This window comes from Zea mays, chromosome 1, assembly GCF_902167145.1.
Source record: "Zea mays cultivar B73 chromosome 1, Zm-B73-REFERENCE-NAM-5.0, whole genome shotgun sequence".
NCBI classification, from domain to species: domain Eukaryota; kingdom Viridiplantae; phylum Streptophyta; class Magnoliopsida; order Poales; family Poaceae; genus Zea; species Zea mays.
Window position 1 is genome coordinate 78,115,835 of NC_050096.1, and position 7,356 is coordinate 78,123,190.

The window sequence follows — 7,356 nt, forward strand, 5'->3', positions numbered from 1 at the left end:
TCATCATCAATTCATCATAGTACGTATAAAAGGAAAGAAAAAAACACTTTTGTTTGGAGGAAAATAAAGGAAATATATACGGCCATTGGTTGGTAAAATAACCTACCTAAGAAACAAGTCAGTGTAAATTAATATATAAAAAATCATCAAGCGGTAGCTTAACAGATGACTTTGGTCTAAAAACTAGTAAAGGAAAGATCCCCTTGAAAGCAAATCTCTTGCCAGCTAGAGCGAGGACCTTCGTGCTATATTTATGTGGAAGGTTAACCTTTTTAGACATTGGCGTCTCATCATCGTGTTCTAAACAGGAGCCTTTTACATTATAATGCATCTTTTATATATATATCTCTACTACTTATTAAGTAAGCAATAGTAGCCTGCCTCTGACGTGTTCTGCCAACGATGTGTTCTGCTGTTCTGCCGCCAGAGCCGTACTCGCGATGGCAAAAAACTTATCTTAGTGCAGCACCAGAGCAGGAGGAGTCGGAGTGAGCAATAGTCAATCCACAAAAACGCTTATAAGATACGTTTCATCTCTCTCAGTAGCCGGTATGGCACTAATTAAACAAACCCATAACAGCGCATGTGTGCGGCCCAACGATTCGTGTGGCCCAGCGATTGGTGCGGCCCAGTGTCCCTCGCACCCAACTTCCCTATGCGAACGACGCCTGTCATCCTCTTCAGCAACCTTTGCCTCTGCGACGGCGCCGCACGCACGAGCTCCACTCCCGTGACCTCCTCCCCCATGACCTCAACCGCCGCTAGCTCTACCACTTCCGCACGCTCCCTGTGCACGACCTCAACCTCGCCCGATTCAGCGCACACGAGGGAGAGGAACCCAAGGTCGCACACGTCACCGCCATCTTGCAATTCGCAACTGCCGCCGCCCATGGCCGAAACCCCTCGCCCCACCTCGTCTCTCCTCTCGACGTGTCGGAGCTCACCCCTGTGCGCCCCCAATAAGCCACCGCGCGCCCCTCAGCTCGGCTGCAGCGCCTGCTCCTCTTCGGGGTCCGCTCCCTCTCGGCTGCAGCGCCTGCTCCTCTTCAGGGTCCGCTCCCTCTGAGGCATACTCGACGCGTCGCAAGAGATCGGGGTCGCCTCCTCGCCGTGTTGGAGCCTCGGAGAACGACCTCTCGTACCAAGTGCGCGTCACCGCCTCGAGTTCGCCCTCTACGAGGCCGGCATCGACCTCATCCATGTCGACCACCCCGAGTTCGCCCTCTCCCAGGCGGCCGCGATCATGGAGCAGTTCAAGAAGCCGGACCGCGACCGCGACGTCGATAAGCTCTTCTCGCTTGTGGGGAAAGAAAGGAAGAATCAGACTCAGCCCATGGACCCGCCCGGGATGTCGTGCTATCCGAGCTCTTCGGACACCAGAAGGAGGCGCTGGGGTGGATGGTGCACCGGGAGGAGTCCGCCGACCTGCCGCCCTTCTGGCAAGAAGGTGAAGATGGGGGATTCGAGAACGTGCTTACCAATCAAAAGACAGAGAAACGACCGTCGCCGTTAAAGGGCGGGATCTTCGCTGATGATATGGGGCTAGGGAAGACGCTTACACTCCTGTCATTGATTGGAAGGACTAAAGCTCGCAATGTGGGTGTGAAGAAGGCTAGAGGAAGCAAGAGGAGGAAGGTTGAGGACGGAGGGAGGGGTCGCGGACCACGCTTGTGGTCTGCCCACCCTCGGTGTTCTCATCTTGGGTGACACAACTGGAGGTGTACTTGAAAGCAGGCAGCCTGAAAGTCTACATGTACCATGGCGAGCGGACGAGAGATAAGAAGGAGCTGTTGAAGTACGACCTCGTTCTTACCACCTACAGCATCTTGGGGACAGAATTTGAGCAGGAGGACTCACCGGTGAAGGATATCGAGTGGTTTCGTGTGATCCTGGATGAAGCCCATGTGATCAAGAACTCTGCAGCACGGCAGACGAAGGCGGTTATCGCTCTGAATGCAGAGAGGCGGTGGGTGGTCACTGGGACACCCATTCAGAACAGCTCATTTGATTTATACACCCTCATGGCATTTTTGAGATTCTAGCCTTTCTCAATAAAGAGCTGCTGGCAGAGCTTGATCCAGCACCCCTTAGAGAAAGGAAGTAAGACTGGATTGTCACGGTTGCAAGTAAGTTGACCTGAATTTTCCTGTCTTCTTAATTTTCACCATATAGGACATCGATTAATTTGGTGTTTTAAACAGTGCATGCTCAAAGTGATCTAAAAATACTTATCTTTCACTCACAAATTTTGAGTTTCTTTTGTGTGCTTATCCCAGAACCTCTTAGGTGCTATTTCATTGCGGAGAATCAAAGAGATGGACGATGGAAACAAGAGCATGGTTGAACTTCCCTCCAAAACTGTTTTGGCTTGTTATATTGATCTTTCTGCAGAGGAGCGTGAATACTATGATTAGATTGAATAGGAAGGGACGAACAAAATGCAGGAATTCGGTGACAGAGATTCGATTTTGGGTAATTACTCAACCGTTCTTTATTTCATTCTGAGGCTCCGCCAGCTATGTGATGATGTTGCATTGTGTCCTTTAGACATGAAAGCATTGTTTCCTGCAAACTCTATCAAAGGTATGCCCTTTTTTATACTTTTATCTTAACTCTGCCTTTTTGTTATCATGATATTGTATGGCCATAGCAAGCCTTTCATCTGCCCTACTCGATAGTTGAGATGTGCTAACTCAAATGAGCTGGACTTGTTTCTTAAATAATATAAATATGTCAAGCATTGTATTGTTAGTTTTCATGCCCAATTTCATGAAGTATTATTTAGCTTTTTTAGAAAGGAATTCTATCTTGTTTTATTTACAACCAAATGACAAGTAGTAATTGTTTTTAGTTTATCCATTCAACTTAACAAATAGTAGTAACTGGTTTTATGCTTAATTTTGTTAAGCTTACATCGCCCTTTGTAGTGGATGGTTGGTGTGTATAAGTGACAGGGGATTATTTATAGAAGGAAAGAAACTCATTTTATTCACCAACATTGGCCATATGTTAGTGCAATGTGCAATATCCTGTCGTTCTTCAAAGAAGCCTTAAATCATTGCATGGTCACTAAAGCATGTGTCTTGAAATTGTTTTCTACAAGAGTCCAATACTGTCGGATTCGGATTGTTTTTCTAAGACACCTTATTGCCAATGAATTTTGTCACTATGCTGTCAGTTCAGCCAAGTTAGAAAGTTAGATAGCAGCTCTGCTTTCTGTAGGAAAAAAAGTTCCATTTTGATAGACATCATTAGTAATAAGTTCCAACTAATGATTTCTCTCATTAACAGGTACGTGACTGTGAGCACGGGGTTGCTGCTAAACAGCGACCACCTCAACCTACACCTCAATGGTACGCTACTCTGTGTGCTTGATATATTGTTCCTTTTTCCCACAACCAAAAAAACATTTCCCTAAAATAAGTTGCAGATATAACTTGGATGTTTGAACAATTTTCCATCATTTTTTTAGTTCTAATCTTCTCAACAATTGGATTGTACTTTCTATACTCAAATAAACTGATTCTTAGCCAGATGAAAAGTTTATTCCAAATGGGCTCCTCGACATTTTAATGTTGTGGCGTTTAAATGCTCCCATTCCGTCCTTCCTGATAAATGGTCTTCTCTTACAGTTTTTTGAGAAATTACTGTGAAGGACCGTACTAGAGGAACCATTGGAAGAACGCCACCTCTGTGTAGAATTTGAGTAAGTTCCCACTCTATGCAATAAATATCCATATTACGCATGTCTGCAGATTACGGCATATGCTGCAATAGCAAAGGACACATTTGTGGCATATTGCTTTCCTTTCAAAACTTGAGAATCATGTAGTCATGCATTAGATTGACATGCACCAAATTTAAGCTAACTGGAAAGTGAGGCAAAAGGTTGAGGCAAGCAAAATATTCAATAACTCTCATTTGATAACAAACCAAAAAAATGATATCTGAATCAGTTAAAACTACAAAGCAGGAATAAGTTTAGCTTGTTACCGAGTGCACAAATTTCAGGGAAAGAATGTCGCTTTTAGAACGACATAGCCACGACAACCCCCTTGTTTCCAAATAGAGCAGACCAGCACCAAGGTCCGAACCTAGAAATAAGATGAACAAGTGAATCCCAATCAAAAAGATACAAAAGAGTTTATACCATCTAATTTCCAATGAGTGTGTTTTTAGATTCTAACAACTTGTGCTCATTCTTTATAGAATTTTAGAGCTACCAGTGTTTACACTTTTACTAAATTTTTTATCCATTCACAATTCATTTCCATATGTCTTGTGTGTCTGAAGCTTTTACTCTATGAAACCCTTCAATTGCTGCATTGGTTATAGTATATATAGCCCCAAGAAAAAGGAACAATTTCAAACCATAAAATTCTGCATGCTAATATTTTGCTATATGCCAAGAAAAAGAAAGACATTCTAATAAGCAAGGAGTTAAATAATGTGGGAGAGAAACCTTCCAGACGTGTGTCCTCACTGCAAATCGAATAAGTAGTCAAATGGCATTGCCTACTGGTTTTTTGTTTCTTTACGCACACCGTACCCTGTAGCAAGCAATTCACGGATGAGCGAAAGAAAGGTCCATGATTTGTACTGCTGCACATCTCCTATATATACTACCTACTCGAGGTGCTAGAAGTATGGAACATTCTCTTTAGATGATGTACCTTTTAATTACAGTTTTAATATTTTCCCCATTATAAACACTTTGTGATATTCTCAGTAGCTCTTCATCTTTCTCTCTCTCTTTCTCAACATTGTAGATTGGCAATGATGCTTCTGAATTTGTTGGTCCACTTGTATTGAACCTGTTGATAAAGGTATGTTTCTCATTCCATGACTTCCCCCATCATTAAAATGACTATTGAAGTGCATTGATCCCAGAACATACTATGCGATTATGTGTATCTCAGTGCACCTTTATTATGCTCTTTGCACCAATATACTTTGTTTTTTTCCTTTTTCGGTCTTTGAAAAAAGGTGATCCATCTTGGAGCAGTACATCTATGCTTTCTTGATTTTTGTAAAAGTGGTCTAGGTCATTTTTGTTTCCGGCATGTTGTGCACCATATTTCTTTATTGTTTGGTGTACTTGGAAGTTGAAACAACAATTATAGTACTTGTGACTCTTTTCATTTTTTAGTCACTTGGGGTTCTTGCTGAGGCACATTATTTCTAGAATGTCATGTGTGTGGGTTTCAGATTCAGATCCACATTGGTATGTGTTTCTTTATATGCAGAACTTTTATTGTCCTTCTGCAAGAGATGAAGTAGTCCTTTTTGGCTTGCACTTATTCATGCTGTCAGCAATCAGCATGTGTGCTTTCTTATGCAATCATTGTGGCTTTGTTTGAGTTGTTCAACTTCTATTTAGAAATTTCAATTAGAATTTAGATCAGCATAAAAAGGCTAGGATAGTTCTTTTGTAGTAGAAAGAAGCATCATCTGTCAGGTTGTGTTGACCTCATAGTTTGTTTCCCATTTATTGCTCACTGTTGATTAAAGATCAAGAGTAGAAATCCACTTTGTTGCCTTTTGTTGTCTAGACTTCCCTATGCTTTATAGTCCTGCGGATGCTTAGTATTCTAACTATCTTAGTCTACTTAACCTTATGTAGCAGAAGATAGTTGTGTGTTTGGTCCTAACTAGCCAAAAATCAGTGTTCTAAAATAAAGTTGGTGGCAATGCCATATTCCCTTATAAATGGTGAAGGATGAGGGTGACATGCTAAAAATCAAGATGAACACATGTTTTCATTCTTTCAAATAATACAACATTTAGACCCCAACAAGCCTGACTCCCAACACTTTTTTGTGTTCATGTGAGATACAACTTTTTCCCACCTCTTGTTTTAATTTTTTGCTATATACTTATTTCTGGATGCGACAGTTGGTTCGATCGGTGCTGCCCTCTTTTGGCATAGGTTTCTGGACTCTGAACTGCTGTGCAGATCCAACTGACTAGATCGATCTTTCTATTTGTTTGTGAGCAATGGTGACCTCTTCGGGTGAATTGCTCTACGGGTTCACAATTATAACACATTAACATGTACATTCTCTACACATGGAAACTAACCCAATTTGTTCACAATTTGTAGCACGTAACTGATGAAGACTTAGAAGCGTTATTGTACAGGTATAGTTGAGCTACAATTTACTAAACTTTGGTTAGCAGGAACATGATAGGCTTAAAATATGATTCATCCTTTTGCAGGCAACATGTGGTACACTTGCTTTATCTACGACAACAGTGAAATTGATAGCACCAGATGGAGAGGAGAAAATAGCATGTTCAGTCAGAATGCAGCTTACAAGGTTGTTGACAAAATAATCCAGGTTTGTTGGCACCACACTTTTAATCTTTCTTGCACTGGTACACTACTAAGTTCTAACAATGGAATATGGATGATGTTTTTTCGGTACACTACTTCAAACATGAACGAATATGAATGTTGTATTTTTCTTTTAATATTAGAAGTGCCCTCTCCGTACTTTTAAAAGAAACTTTACTTTGTGATCCTAATTATTTATAACATCTCTTTCAATTGTTTCAGGCATTGCGTGATCCATACTTCAAAGGTCTTGCTAGGGCTGAAAGAGAACCATCCTGTCAGCCAATCAGAAAAGTGGAATTTGACTTTGAGCACAAAAGAATGTCAAAGGAAGAGATAAGAGAGTTGTTATTCCGGGAGATACTGGAATATCACCCACAACTGCTGAGTAGCTACATTAATGGCACAGAGAGGACAACCTTTCTCTACCCAAGGTTTTAGCTTTTCTGTGTTTGCACATGTATGTTGCTTTGCGCATGCATGTAATTGCTCATGTATCCATTCGTTTGAACACTTGACGGAACAGTTGCTGACTATTTTTATGCAGTGCTGTTGATCAATTTAAGAAGCAGTTTTCTCATCTTGAAGAGAGTGGTGGTAACGGCCCATCAGTTCCAACAGACAGGAAACATGCATCTCTTCCCAGGTAAATAGGGCATCATAGTCTTGATTTCATTTTCACACTGCTTTGAGGTGCAATTTCAAGTACATTTACATCTTAGTTCCTCTCCATATTAAGGTTCTCCCTTGTGGCCTGAGTGCCCAATGGTAAGGAGTAGTCGGGAAAGTTTCTCCCACTTGTCTGGGCTTCTGTCCTTTTGTCACTGTAATTTAGTTGAGTGAAAGCTTTTGCCTTTTGGTTTTGCTAATCTGCAGCTTCATTTTGTAGGACCACTGTGGTTCACTCGAATCCAATTCCTACCAAGGAACAACCTCTTGTTATGTCATCAAGGGTTAGACCAGTCTCTGATGATTCGTGTAAGAATCCTTGGGAGAAAGCAAGTAGTCCTGGAAATGTT

At 41.7% G+C, this 7,356-nt stretch overlaps 1 long non-coding RNA gene and 1 pseudogene across 1 annotated transcript; both read left to right on the plus strand.

The window, feature by feature from the left end:
• The first annotated feature begins 889 nt into the window (after positions 1 to 889).
• Positions 890 to 5,970, plus strand: LOC103644734 (putative SWI/SNF-related matrix-associated actin-dependent regulator of chromatin subfamily A member 3-like 1; annotated as a pseudogene).
• Positions 5,971 to 6,563: 593 nt separating this feature from the next.
• Positions 6,564 to 6,983, plus strand: LOC118476016 (uncharacterized). Its single transcript, XR_004855271.1, has 2 exons — positions 6,564 to 6,771; positions 6,885 to 6,983. It is a non-coding gene; the product is annotated as an uncharacterized lncRNA (long non-coding RNA).
• The last annotated feature ends 373 nt before the right edge of the window (positions 6,984 to 7,356 follow it).